The following is a 15,139-nucleotide window of genomic DNA, read 5'->3' on the forward strand; positions in this document are numbered from 1 at the left end:
CCTTCTAAGGCAGAGGTCTCTGCCTCTTTCTCTCTCTCTCTCTCTCTGTGTGTGTGTGTGTGTGTGTGTCTCTATGAATAAATGAATAAAATCTTTAAAAAAAAATACCCTCTAGTTCTATCCACATTGAAGCAAATGGTAAGTATTCGTCCTTTATAATGGCTAATATTCCATTGTATACACAGACCCCATCTTCTTTATCCATTCAACTTTTGATGGACACCGAGGCTCCTTCCACAGTTTGGCTATTGTGGACATTGCTGCTATAAACATTGGGATGCAGGTGTCCCCGCGTTTCACTGCTTCTGTGATCTTTGGGGCAAATCCCCAGCAGTGCAATTGCTGGGTCATAGGATAGTTCTATTTTTAACTTTTGAGGAACCTCCACGCAGTTTTCCAGAGTGACTGTATCAATTAACATTCCCACCAACGGTGCAAGAGGGTTCCCTTTTCTCCACATCCTCGCCAACATTTGTTTTTTCCCGTCTTGTTAATTTTCACCATTCTCACTGGTATCTCATTGTGGTTTTGATTTGTATTTCCCTGATGGCCAGTGATGCGGAGCATTTTCTCATGTGCTTGTTGGCCATGTCTTTGTCTTGTTTAGTGAAATTTCTGTTGATGTCTTTTGCCCATTTCATGATTGGATTGTTTGTTTCTTTGCTGTTGAGTTTAATAAGTTCTTTATAGATCTTGGATACTAGCCCTTTATCTGATAGTTCATTTGCAAATATCTTCTCCCATTCTGTAGGTTGTCTTTTAGTTTTGTTGACTGTTTCTTTTGTTGTGCAGAAGCTTTCTATCGTGATGTCCCAATAGATCATTTTGGCTTTTGTTTCCCCTGCCTTCATAGATGTATCTTGCAAGAAGTTGCTGTGGCCAAGTTAAAAAACGTTGTTGCCTGTGTTCTTCTATAGGATTTTGATGGATTCTTCTCTCACATTTAGATCTTTCATCCATTTTGAGTTTTTCTTTGTGTATGGTGTAAGAGAACGGTCTAGTTTCATTCTTCTGCATGCGGATGTCCAATTTTCCCAGCACCATTTACTGAAGAGATTGTCCTTTTCCCAGTGGATAGTCTTTCCTGCTTTGTCAAATGTTAGTTGACCGTAGAGTTGAGGGCCCACTTCTGTATTCTGTTCCATTGATCTATGTGTCTGTTTTTGTGCCAGTACCATACTGTCTTGATGATCACAGCTTTGTAATACAACTTGAAATCTGGCATTATGATGCCCCCGGCTCTGATTTTCTTTTTGAATATTCGCCTGGCTATTCGGGGTCTTTTCTGATTCCACAGAAATCTTAAGGTGATTTGTTCCAACTCTCTGAAGAAAGTCCATGGTATTTTGATAGGGATTGCACTGAACGTGTAAATTGCCCTGTGTAGCATAGACATTTTCACAATATTAATTCTGCCAATCCAAGAGCATGGAATATTTTTCCACCTCTTGGTGTCTTCCTCAATTTCTTTCAGAAGTGTTCTGTAGTTTTTAGGGTATAGATCCTTTACCTCTTTGGGTAGGTTTATTCCTAGGTATCTTACGTTTTTGGGTGTAATTGTAAATAGGATTTATTGCATAATTTCTCTTTCTTCAGTCTCATTGTTAGTGTATAGAAATGCCACTGATTCTGTATCCTGCCACACTACCAAATTGCTGTATGAATTCTAGCAATCTTGGGATGGAGTCTTTTGGGTTTTCTATGTACAGTATCATGTCATCTGCAAAGAGGGAGAGTTTTCTGACTTCTTTGTCAATTTGAAAACTTTTTATTTCTTTTTGTTGTCTGATTGCTGAGGCTAGGATTTCTAGTCCTATGTTGAATAACAGTGGTGAGAGTGGACATCCCTGATGTGTTCCTGATATTAGGGGATTGGCTCTCAGTGATTCCACATTGAGAATGATATTTGCTGTGAGCTTTTCATAGACCATCAAAATCTTAGAGGAGAACATAGGCAACAACCTCTTTGACCTCGCTTGGATCAATTTCTTACTTGACACATTGCCAGAGGCAAGGGAAACAAAAACAAAACTGAAGTTATTGGGAGTTCATTAAGATAAAAAGCTTATGCATAACAAAGGAAACAGTCAACAAAATTAAAAGGCAGTCTACAGAATGGGAAAATATATTTACAAATGTCATATTTGATAAAGGGTTATATCCAAGGTCTATAAAGAACTTGTCAAACTCAACATCCAAAAACCAAATAACCCATTTAAGAAATGGGCAGAAGACATGAACCAAAACTCTTCCAAAGAAGACATCCAGGTGGCTAACAGACACATGAAAAGATGCTCAACATCACTCATCATTGGAGAAATGCAAATCAAAATCTTGATGAGATACCACCTCACACCTGTCAGAATGACTAAAACTAACAACACAAGAAACAAATGTTGGCAAGGATGTGGAGAAAAGAGAACCTTCTTGCATTATTGGTAGGAAAACAAAATGGTGCAGCTACTCTGGAGAACAGTTTGGAGGTGTCTCAATAAAGTTAAAAATAGAACTACCCTACAATCCAGCAATTGCACTACTCAGTATTTACCCAAAGGATACAAAAATACGGATTCCAAGGAGTACACACCTACCCTGATGTTCATAGCAGCATTATCAACAATAGCCAAACTATGGAAAGAGCCCAAATGTCCATTGACTGATGAATCTAAATAAATTCTTTAAAAAAAAAAAAAGTGTAACCACCATAGTTTAAAATTAAATAAATTCTTAAAAAAAATGTAACCACCATAGTTTAAAATTAAATAAATAAATTCTTTAAAAAAAAAGTGTAACCATTGACTGATGAATCAAGAAAGATGTGGTATATACACATAATTAAACATTACTCAGCCATAAAAAAAGAATGAAATCTTGCCATTTGCAACAATATGGATGGAGCTAGAATGTATTATGCTAACCTAAATAACTGTCAGAGAAAGACAAATATCCTATGATTTCAGTCATATGTGGAATTTAAGAAACAAAACAGATGAACATATGGGGGGGACAAGAAAAAAGAGAAAGGGAAACAAACCAAGAGAGATCCTTAAAGATAGAGAATAAACTGGAGAGTGATGGAGGGAGGTGGCTGGGGGGATGGGCTAGGTAGATGATGGGTATTAAGGAGGGCACTTGATGTGATGAGCACTGGGGGTTGTATGTAAGTGATAAATCACTGAATTCTATTCCTAAAACCAACATTGCACTATATGTTCACTAACTAGAATTTAAATAAAAATTTGAAGAAATAAAAAAGAATTTTGTTAGAATGAGTTTAAATATTTATTTTTGGAAGGGTATTTTTAAATATGTGTTTTAACGTTTATAATTTAATAAATATTCACTTATAAATTTCAATATATTTGTACTATATTTATATCCTAGCATGTATGTTGGATGTTGAGTTGCTGTAATTTTTCAAAATTCTGATATTTATTTTTAAAAGTATTGCTTAAGATAAATTTATTTTTCTTAAAAATGGGAAATATGCCCCCAAACACACATATATATTTGTGTAGGTGTATATTTACATACACAGATATGTATGTCTCTTTCTTTCTAATCTATAGTTTTAAACAATATTAATATTAGAAAAGTATAGCATTAAGGGATACATTGCAAAGTGATTGATAATAATTAAGAACATTAGTCCTGGGATCCCTGGGTGGCGCAGCGGTTTGGCGCCTGCCTTTGGCCCAGGGCGCGATCCTGGAGACCCGGGATCGAATCTCACACCGGGCTCCTGGTGCATGGAGCCTGCTTATCCCTCTGCCTGTGTCTCTCTCTGCCTCTCTCTCTCTCTCCGTGTGACTATCATGAATAAATAAATTAAAAAAAAAAAAAGAACATTAGTCCTGTCTTAGGTATTTTCTCTTAGCTTATATACTAAAGACACTATATACTCAATGTATATACTAATTTTGGTTTTGTTAAAAACATTAATTCACTATGTTTTTTGTATAATTACTATACCTACTAGGGGTCCTATAAAATAGTAATTAAATAAATATTCATGATTAATAATACTCAATACTCTAAAAAGTATAATTTTTTTGTCAGTGGATGTCGATGACATTCATATATTTTAACATCACACACATATATCTAATTATTTTGAGACAAAACAGTGACTTTTCTGACATAGTGATTCTTGAAAAATAGCTCTTCCTCACAGGTATAAATTTCTGGATGTGACTGGAAGAGCAATGCTAATAATCTTGATTCCCTGCCTCCTTGGCATTCAATACATGAAAAGGAAGAAATGAATTATTTGGATGGTGGACTCAACTTAAGTAACTTACCTGACATCTCATGTTTGGCTGCTCCTGGCTGTTTTTGTACCGCTTACCTTTGTAAGTGCCACTAGTTTTGCCTATTTTCTTCTGTTATGTTCAATCTTAAATCAATGTGCACATAGTTCAAGTATTTCTCCTCATAAACATGCAATTTTAAACCACTGCATTAGTTCTTCTTTTTGTTCTCACTCAAATGATACCTGCTATTTATGACGACTTAAGTGACAACACATCTACAGAACCGTGAATAAAATAGACGTATTTGGTCAATGGGTAGAGGGTAATAGAACAAAGATTTCCCCCATGGCTTCATTTTTCATCTATAGTGAGAAAATTACTTATTATGGTGAAACAGTGTAAATAAGAAAGAAGAATTTTCATAAAAACACAAACATTACAGAATTTGGTATCATTTTCTTAAAACAAAATCCTTTTCTCTATAAAGGAAGCAAATCCCTGTGTTTTTTTTTTTTTTCATCCCTTTATAATTTACCCTCATTTCAAAGCATGCAACTCAGCCCTAAAAGTTTCATCACTTTTTCCAAGAAGCAAAGGTGGTCTTTGGTGAACGTTAATTTCCAAGTTATGCTTTTCATAGCTTTTTGGACATAAACATGAGACGTCATTAAATTCACAGTTCCACCCTTATTCTTTGACCTTTTAATTCTCACATTTTCTTTTTGCATTAGAGGATCAAAGAGGATGCCTTCAGTAAATGTGCCCTGTTATAATCCTTTAGATTTAATCTACAGGTCGCCTACCCCTGCTGTTAAAGCATCTGCTTCTCTAGTAAGCTGTGCTTGTTTGCATCAAACTTGAAGAGCATTTCTATTAGTCCTTTCCTGAGTACACTAATAAATTCTTTCTCTGTACTTTTATAATATAGAAAAATAACAAGAGGTCTTTAACACTTCTCAAAAGAAAAGACTGTTTTGATAACATAAAAATAATATATTCATGAAACAAGCAAGGGTAAGGAGGTTAATCACTTCAAAGGTCTAATTTAAGATGCAATTATGGATCACTCAGTCTGCTTCATGGGGGCCAAGAGAATTCTAAATCAGAGTGGATATAAGTTATAGCTCTTTTCTATTTAATTTAATTTAATTTCACAACATAAGTTTTTTATATCTAATGTGGCTGTATATCATTTTGTCATCTGAATAAAATGCTCTTTTTGTAGTTTTATAAAAATAAAATTGTTTTTAATAATTTTTGAAAAAGAGGAAAGTAAATATTTTATTACCTTTTCTGAAAAAATATGCAACATTTAGATAATTATTTCTAAAAAGAAATGTCATGGAATTATTTTAAGATTTTTATAAAGATTTTTTTTATTTTTTTTAATTTATTTTTATTTTTTTTATTTATGATAGTCACAGAGAGAGAGAGAGAGAGGCAGAAACATAGGCAGAGGGAGAAGCAGGCTCCATGCCCCGGGAGCCCGACGTGGGATTCGATCCCGGGTCTCTAGGATCGCGCCCTGGGCCAAAGGCGGCGCCAAACCGCTGCGCCACCCAGGGATCCTTATAAAGATTTTTTAACTCATAGGTAAAATGATGATCTCTCTAAAAGATCAAACACAAACATATGTTCTCATTCATTTGGGGAATATAAATAATAGTGAAAGGGAATATAAGGGAAGGGAGAAGAAATGTGTGGGAAATATCAGAAAGGGAGACAGAACATAAAGACTCCCTAACTCTGGGAAACGAACTAGGGGTGGTGGAAGGGGAGGAGGGCGGGGCGTGGGAGTGATTGGGTGGCGGGCACTGGGGGTTATTCTGTATGTTGGTAAATTGAACACCAATAAAAAATAAATTAAAAAAAAATAAAAGATCAAACAGAAAATTAGATATTTTCATAATTAATTTGGTCATAAGCAATTGCTTCATTAACTTCATATATCTGATTTCATGTAACAGCAGGCAAAGATGTGCTATCTGCATAACTTTCTACTTATCTAGTAGTTAAAACAATTTATCAGGGGCCAGAATTTTCTTTCCATGGAACAATAACAGCTTTAGAAAGTGACCACTTCCTCAGAATGAAACGAATCTTTACAGATCCAACCAGGAGATTACTATTGCTACTACCAAATCTGCCAGAGGCTAATCTTGCCTTCCCAGTTGTTTATGCTCTTATTCTAGTAAAATAGTGTCCATCTTATGGACTGAGAATTCTTCTTCCTACACTTTTTATGCTACTTACACAGCAAAGTTATTCAATTAACACAGTACAAACACAGGAAATATAGTAGCATAATAGTCCTGTAATCTTCTAAACATTAAGTCAATCATTCAATTTTATTTTTTTTAAGATTTTATTTATTTATTCATAAGAGACACACAGAGAGAGAAGCAGAGACATAGGCAGAGGAGAAGCAGGCTCCATGTAGGGAGCCAGATGTGGGACTCGATCCTGGGACTCCACCGTCTGGCCCTGGGCCAAAGGCAGTTGCTCAACTGCTGAGCCATCCAGGCATCCCAATCATTCAATTTTAAATGAAAGCAAATGCTTTATTATTCATTGAGTATATACCAAATGTGAAGTAAAATAATCTAGAGATTCATCTTTTTGAACTCACAGTAAGATCTATAGGAAGGAAAGAAATATATAAGATGAAAATTCTTTCTGAACTTATTAATGTAAATTTGAGTTTCATTTTTTATTGCATTCCTAATATATGAAGACAATTAAAATCTAACCTTGTCTCATTATTTATTAGCATGGGTATTCCTTTGCATTTTCTGCAAATATAGTTATAATATAAACAACTCATAGGCCGTATTTTAAATAAAACTATATGAAAATGTTACACTTAAGATGTATTATTGAAGCCTTCTGGGATATATATCTTCCCTCCTGTACATCATTTATTCAATTGTCTCGATGTACTTACCCGTATAACTCAAAGTTCTGTGACTTAAATTAAAATGTTGAATAGAACTTCAAAAAATTCAATCATTTAAAACAACAAATTTTCAAGGATGATTTTATAACTGTTCTTTAAAAATATTTATAATCAATTCTGATGAATGATTTCCGTCAGTGACTCACACTAAATCAAATATTTGACAGGTGGCTTGGGCAATAAGATTTATTGTAACCCACTAATATTTGAAAATCTGGCTCTCTGTATGACTTGATCAGTAATTTCTATCAATTTCTATGAGTATGATTCATTTGCAACTTCATGCAGCTATGATTAAAAAAAAGTAACATATCTCAGGTAATGTAAACCTGATTCACCTAGATAATGAATCACAAAGATGATTCATGGCAAGTATGTATCAGAAAGTCAAGGGTGGCCAAAGATGATGATAACAGCACAGATCTCCTCTTTAAAAAATAATACATTCAAAAGCCAAATTACTAATGTGCTGTCAGTAGTATATAAAAGAAGCTTCATAAAAATGCAAGAAGGAATACAACAGGGAAAATACACCAGAAATAAGACATTCTGATCTCTGATCAGAGTGTGATCTTTGATACCAGCACACACTTGAAAATAAAAAGGATGGCATTTCAGAACTTCCCAACTTGAGATTGCAGACATATACTGGATTTATCACAGAGTATCATTTGACAGACAGCTAAGCTGTTATCCATCAAGTAATTGTCAATGCCAATTTTTTGTGTTTTCTTTTCTGGTTTTTCAGGTTAGAGAATTGGCAATCAAAACCAACGATGAGTTGAGATTGAGTGGTGGATGCTGACTGATGACCAGTGGCCTTTTGGGAGGTCCACAAACCAGGAGCCAAAAAGGAATTTGGGCCTGAGATCAAATATATCAGTCAGACAACTGTCAGGTGATGAACTCATGGGAATACGGTCTCAGATCTATGATTTGTCAGGTCTCCCATGCGTAATACCAGGAATGAGTGAAAGCTGTCAAGAGACATGCCAGGTAGATTCAAGGGTCAGGGTGCCAGCATTCTAGAAGTGACATTAGTCAAGTTATTGTCAAACTGCTGTCAAATAATTTAGAAGCATCTAATGCCCTTTGTAAGACCTAGAAAAGAAAATACCTCTAGGTCATTAGGAAATAGTTCTGTAAATTCATACAATGACTAGAATGGGTATAAAATTTTGTATGCTAGATACAAAAGAGATTCTTTTTTACCTTTGAAAAATGGTAACATTCAGGTGAATCCATTAAAAAATTTTAAATGTTGAATATTATTAGAAATCTATAAATTTAAAATAAATAAAATTTTTAAGTCATGAAAAATCTAGCTTACAGACTGGGCTCCTTTCATTCAGACACTCCTACAAACTCTGGAAGACCCTCATCAGCCACAGAACTAAAATCTAGAAAGGTAGGCAGTCACCTCTCACAATGACACTTTGAAAACTTTAAAGGAAAATTTTAAATTCCAGAAAAGTGTTTTAAAGATTAAACTTCTGGAAATTTTTTATAACATTGCTATATAATATGTTTTCAATGTTATTTTTATTAATATGAACCCAAAAGACCTTGTGCTCATTAATTCCCTTGGGAATTCCTTATATTTTTATTATTCTTATGAACCAAAATGGAACAGATATGACTGAATTGTTTTAGGTTTTAATGAGCAGCTGTTTTCCCTAAAGAGACTTAACCTTCTCACATATTCAAGTTCACATACACACAAAAACTGAACCAAAGGGGAAATCCCAGATATTCATTGTCCTTCAATTATTTATGGCATTTTGGGACAGCTAACTAGCTGTCCACAAACCAGACTACCCAGCCCCCATATTTCTTGTCTAGAATCACTTAAAAATAAAATGGAGATATAATTACCAAAAAAAAAATAATTTTAAGGAAAGCCCATGACTCATGTTCTTCTTAGTCAAGCTATATGGACAGTCCTGAAACAATAATTAGCAATGAAATCATGCTTCTCCTTGAGCCTTGTATTTTTGTTTACTTATTCATCAATTTTATAAATATTCTTTAAATAACTAATTTGTGTCAGAGGACACAGTAATGAACAACAACAGCAAAAACAAAAACCTGGGGCTTAAAACAAACAAACAAACAAACCTGGGGCTTTTATAAAGCTTCCATTTGTCTGGAAAGGAGATCAGCAAATAAATATAAACATTATATAATAACATTATATAATATGCATTTATGCTAGTGATCAGAGCTCAGAGAAAGTACATTAGGAAGAGGAGAATAAGGAATGCTAAAGGATTTCAGTGTGAAATAAGGTTAGGAGGAAAGGCTTCAGTGAGAATGTATTTTTTGAGCCTGAAGGAGATAAAGGAGGCAAACATTACGGATAAATTGGAGAAGAGGATTCCAGACAAAAGTAACAAATGCAACAGCCCATACATAAGACTTCACAGGTGAATTCTGGGGACAGTGAGCTGGTAAGATGAGAGGGCAAAAGAATTAAAATCAGCAAGAATGAAAGGAGAGGAAGAAAGAGTGGTGATAGAAAGACAAACCAGAAGAGGTACATTTTGACTTTTATTCTGAGTACTGTGGGAAATCATTTGTTGTTTTTAACTCTAGGGAGCCTGATTTTATTTTATTTAACATGTTACATATTATGAATAATGCATACAACTTAACTTCTACATAAATATATATTATATTTTAATAAACCATATTCATATTAACATTTTCTAAAAAATCATTAGTAACAATGTTCTCACAAAAACAATTTTCTTCACATCCATCCCTTTTGAAAAGAAGCAGTGATTTTCACGTAAAATTTTTATAATGGAGATGCCTGGGTGGCTCAGTGGTTGAGCATCTGCCTTCAGCTCAGGTTGTGATGCCAGGGTCTGGGGTCGAGTCCCACATCAGGTTCCCCACAAGGAGTCTGCTTCTTCCTCTGCCTGTGTTCTGTGTTCTCTCTGTGTCTCATGAATAAATAAATAAAATCTTAAAAAAATTTATAATAGTTCAATAGCTTACGCTAATATATGGCTGTGTAACAATATTGGAATAATAATAATACTGTTTACAAAATATCAAAGTTTAAAAAATCAGTTTTATTATGTATTTATGTCCCCTTTCCACTAAAAAAAATAATTTCAGGTATAAACAAAATGGACCAGAAGATAAGTTACAAAAAGATTTGTATTGAACTGTATTTATCTTAGAAATACTTGAATAAAAAAGTCCTTCTAGGTTTAAAAAAACAAATTCTATTTGAGTGTCTTTCATTTAAAAAAATAAATAACATAATGTTATATTTAACTTAACTAATCTTTTTATCTATAGTGTTAAAGTCTTTGATAGTCCTTTGCTATAATAAACATTAATCTAACTGACATTAAGATCTTTCCAGCCATCTTCATAATGAGTGCTGAATTCTCTAGGTTATTTTCTGTAGAGATGCTATAATAACAAGTCTCATTTTCTTACAAAATTAATACTGATATTGATAATATAATTTAATTTTAATATATGTTAGAACATGTAAAACAAAACATTCTTAGAAATAACTTCATATTTAATATACCACCTGCTTTTGACTTAGGAAAAATGTATTTTCAAATGCATTTTTAAAAATAATTTTGTCCTTTACTGGATGTGAAATTTAACATTGATGTGTTAAAATGAGTTTGTGTAAAAAAAATAATAATAATAATAAAATAAAATAAAATGAGTTTGTGTTAAAAAAACAGTAATTGCATCTTTACAAACTGTATAGATTTTGTCTAATCAAATTTTGAAATTTGAAAATCAAGAAAGATCACAAATACTTATACCAAAACTATAAAGGCCATGAGACTAGGAGTTAATAACCATATTCAAGAAATTATGAGTAATTTGTCTTTATGCAAGCTTATACTTTATAGAAATCTAAAATGCTCCCAGATGCCTCTGTCATCTCCTATCAAAATTATGAGACACAAATGTAACCAGATCCATGTAGTATAGGTGTGACCATCTATAGAACAGCAGCCAAATCATTAAGGCCCAGATTTATATATCTTAATATTGAAATATTCTCATGTAAAATAGACCAGTATATTTCTTGCACTTGTTAAGTGGGTATATTAATGCTTTCAACCTCCTTGAGAATGTCAAATGCTTATGCCCAATATTGCTACCTACTGAGACAGCATAGAGGTGGCTTCAGCAAGACTAGAACCATATTCACCTTTTTCTTGAGAAGGAAAGACCTGATGAAGGGAATACATGTCTTTTCATTCTAGGTAGGCCAACTTTTGGCAACAAGCTATTAAATTAGTAAGGAGCTGTAAATGAAATATTAAAGAAATACAAGTCAAATTTGACTCCTAAAATTTACTCTTCCATTCCTGTTTTTCTTTTAATAAACTAAAATGTATGTAGTTATTATTTTATTTTCATGATCTAATTATCCTCAGATGTTACATTTTCCTAGATAAAAATGACAAATCTAAGTAAAAGATAATGAAATCAAAAGCCAAATCAATATTTAAAAAATTAAAGTCCAAAGTAACTAGATCAAAACTTAATATTTTATAATTTTATTGCTATTGTTTCTTGTCCAAAAGCATTCCAAATGATGACTAACAAGTGAATACTTAATTCTAGGATTGTGGAACCTCTTACATACACTATAATGGCTCCCTCTATTATTGGATCCTACATGACTCCAATACTAATAAACAATTTTGATAGAGAAACAATAACAAAAACAAAAAGCCTTCTAAATTTTATCTCCTATGATTTATTAAATTATTAACTAAGGCATTCATCCTTTATCCAGTGATAATCCCTTCTGAGTTACCTTGATAATAACTAGTGCCAGCAAAATGGCACAGATAGGCTACTCCTATCTAAATGTTTCTTCAGTACTGGGAACTTTAAAAATCCCTGCCATTACCTACCTAATTCTACCCAGGAATTGCACTGACTAAATAACCATAAGTGACCATATAATGTCTTTTCCTAAATTTGAAAAGTAAGTGTTTGATAGTGCTGTGGAACACAATACTGAAAGTTTTGCTTGACTTAACCTAACGTACTATAAAGGTCACTAATTTTCGTGAAGAAAGAGAACATATGGGGCATTAAAAACAACCAAAAAGGGATCCCTGGGTGGCGCAGCGGTTTGGCTCCTTCTTTGGCCCAGGGCGTGATCCTGGAGACCCGGGATCGAATCCCACGTCAGGCGCCCGGTGCATGGAGCCTGCTTCTCCCTCTGCTTCTCCCTCTGCTTTTCCCTCTGCCTGTGTCTCTGCCTCCCTCTCTCTCTCTCTCTCTCTCTGTCTGTGTGACTATCATAAATGAATAAAAAATTAAAAAAACAAACAAACAAACAAAAAGGGGATCCCTGGGTGGCGCAGCGGTTTGGCTCCTTCTTTGGCCCAGGGCGTGATCCTGGAGACCCGGGATCGAATCCCACGTCAGGCGCCCGGTGCATGGAGCCTGCTTCTCCCTCTGCTTCTCCCTCTGCTTTTCCCTCTGCCTGTGTCTCTGCCTCCCTCTCTCTCTCTCTCTCTCTCTGTCTGTGTGACTATCATAAATGAATAAAAAATTAAAAAAACAAACAAACAAACAAAAAGGGGATCCCTGGGTGGCGCAGCGGTTTGGCTCCTTCTTTGGCCCAGGGCGTGATCCTGGAGACCCGGGATCGAATCCCACGTCGGGCTCCCGGTGAATGGAGCCTGCTTCTCCCTCTGCCTATGTCTCTGCCTCTCTCTCTCTGTGTGACTATCATAAAAAAAAAACAAAAAAAAAAAACCAAAAAAAAAAACTCACATTTTCCTAATAGCATGAAAATTTACATACAGAGATCCTATATATACATATATATATACTAGAAAAGAGTGGAGAAAAACATCCCATTTTTCTTCTTGTCCACTTCATAATTAAGTTTTTATTATAAGCAGCATGAGGGCTTTTCAGTTACAAATTGAAGCATGGCTTAAGTAATCACATAAAATCAAATAAATTTGATTGCAGGTTAGCTGATCAAGAAGATAGTCTTTGTTAATAAATTAAAATTTTAATACCTCCATTGCTCAGGAAAAGTATATCAAAACCAGCATAAGCAAATCATAGCCAGTAAAAATTCTTAACATTAAATAAAGCTGTCCATTTCAAACCCAGCTCACAGATTCACATTTAGTGTCAGAACACAAAGGTATTAATAATGTTTCTCATATTGTGTTTTCTGATTACATTGTAAAGTGTTTCCCTTAACAGTGTATGTGTTCCTGGTGGCCAGTAAAACCAACCTACAAAAAGGAAGAAGTTCTCCAGATATAATATTAAACAAGAGAACACTAAAAGGATGCTATTTACATAATTTGTATTACGTTTTTAACCAGCTATATATTAACAGTTCTTATTTTATAGTACTTATAGCCTTTGTGTAGTGATTGATGCCTAATATAAATTGGCTTTTGCCTTTTCCAGTAAAAAAAGAAGATCCTCAAGATTTTTGAAGGATTAGATATGGGAGATGAAGAAAAAAAACTCAAGGATAATTTTACTGTATTCTAATGTGTGTAAGAGAATAAATGTATCTTCCACCAAATGAGAAAGTATGGAAATATAAACCAGTTTGGGAGCAAAGAATATGAATTCGCCTTTAGAGATAATGAGTTTCAGGTGTCTTTGATGCATTCAACTACAGGTGTCCAGAGCACATTAGGCACTCATTTCTTAAGCTCAATGGAGAATCCTCAGCTGGAAATTTACATCTAGAAGTCTTCAGTATACAGATGGAAATTAAAACCAGGACAGTCAATTACATCATTTTAATACAGAGGAGAGAATAAGACCAAAGTTGAAGATAGAATCCTGAGGTAAATTAACATTTTAGGGACTAGACAAAGGATGAAAAAGAGCTTTTGGTTTTCAAGTTGACCATATGATACAACAAATCTAGAAGAGTGTGTAATAAAATAGATACTAGATGCGAAATTAAAGTAACATCAAGATTCAATCTGAACTCTTCACTGATTAAAATATAATATGATTTAGATTAATAATGGATCACAAATAAGGGAGGTATTTACCCCACCTTGAGAAATATGTGAAGGCATATTCAGATGAAATAGTAACAAGGAGTACAACTTATATCAGTGAGCAAGTCCAAGGATGCCAGGAATGGACTAGATAGCCCCACACCATGAACAATCTGCCCTCCAAAATTTTTGGTTCTGTGTTTAAGAAGATTATCAGAAGCCATTCTTATTGGGAGACATAGCATTGCTCCTCCCCTTCCCTTTCTCTTTGTCTCTAACTAAAGGAGGATAATTATTATACTGAGTTTTAAGAAGTAGCTGCATGAAAAAAATCTTCCCACATTTTTTTCTCCAAAGGATAATTTCTCTGTCAACTAGGACCAAGAAGTGACATGTATGCCACTTTGTAGATAGTTGCCTGCAGTGTCTAGCACAGTAGTGTAATATTTGGCATGGCTTGACATCTTTCCTTGCCTTACTTCCTTATTTCCCCAGCTTTGCTCCTCTGATTTTTCATCTTCTTTTTAAGGTATGAGCACTTTTAATCCTTGCCTCAGACTATGTTTTCTAGAGAATATGAGCTAAAATAACTGGTCATCATTATCTGTCTTTATCAAAGTTATATCACTATCCTGTGTGTATACATCTAGCTGTTCTCTCTCTCTCACACACACACGTATATGCATACAAATGCATATATACACAAAATCCAAGGCATTCATTTTTCCATACACAACATCATTTATAATGAGAAGAATAATTTTTTCATACAAATGGATAAATAGTTCATTTTAAAGAGATATAAATCTTTATAGGAAAAAAACAAATAAATGTGTTACGGAAGCTCTGATCCTCAAGAGTTAGAGAGGAAGTAGAAAAATACAATAGAGAAGATAAATTGTAGCTACAGAAGAAGACAGATGGAAAAG

This window comes from Canis lupus, chromosome 22, assembly GCF_011100685.1.
Source record: "Canis lupus familiaris isolate Mischka breed German Shepherd chromosome 22, alternate assembly UU_Cfam_GSD_1.0, whole genome shotgun sequence".
NCBI classification, from domain to species: Eukaryota; Metazoa; Chordata; class Mammalia; order Carnivora; family Canidae; genus Canis; species Canis lupus.